This window comes from Meleagris gallopavo, chromosome 1, assembly GCF_000146605.3.
Source record: "Meleagris gallopavo isolate NT-WF06-2002-E0010 breed Aviagen turkey brand Nicholas breeding stock chromosome 1, Turkey_5.1, whole genome shotgun sequence".
NCBI lineage: Eukaryota > Metazoa > Chordata > Aves > Galliformes > Phasianidae > Meleagris > Meleagris gallopavo.
Genome location: NC_015011.2, coordinates 146,818,289 through 146,818,898, shown reverse-complemented (window position 1 = coordinate 146,818,898; position 610 = coordinate 146,818,289).

Below are 610 nucleotides of genomic sequence, written 5' to 3'. Positions count from 1 at the left end.
ACTGTGACACTGCACATGAATGAATGAGAAAGTGGAAGAGAGGGAGACAGGAAAGCAGAGGGGCTGGAAATGGAGAGATGGAGGAAGAAACACACATCACTGAAAGGAAGCTCTAACCCCTAAACCCAGATAACCCACTTGCAAGAACTGATGCTGGAAAAATGGTAAGGACCCAGAGTTGAAAACATTTTCACTTTAATACTGAAAAAATATGCCGTTATAAAACCTCAAGTAGAATTAGTAAGTTTCACTTGCTTCCTCAGTTCTAATTTCCTCAAGTTATAGTAAGATTTACAACAGCACAGATTTTTCTACCATTAAACTCTGCAGCCTAAGCACTAGAGTGACATTAATTGGTCATGCTTAACTGCCTTGGATTTTTTTGATTTTTTTTTTTGTGAATGTTTACACTATTACCATAATAGAAATCAAGGGTACTAATTTTTACATTCAAATGGAAAGGCAATACTGAATATGTATACTGAAAAGGAAGAGAGAGAAAACAAAGCCAAAGCCTCCCATCCCCCCGTACTCCTTCCGCAAAAAGAACTAAAACTCACCATTAAGAAAGAAAACATCTCCCAAAAAAAGCCATTCCCATGTCAAAAAA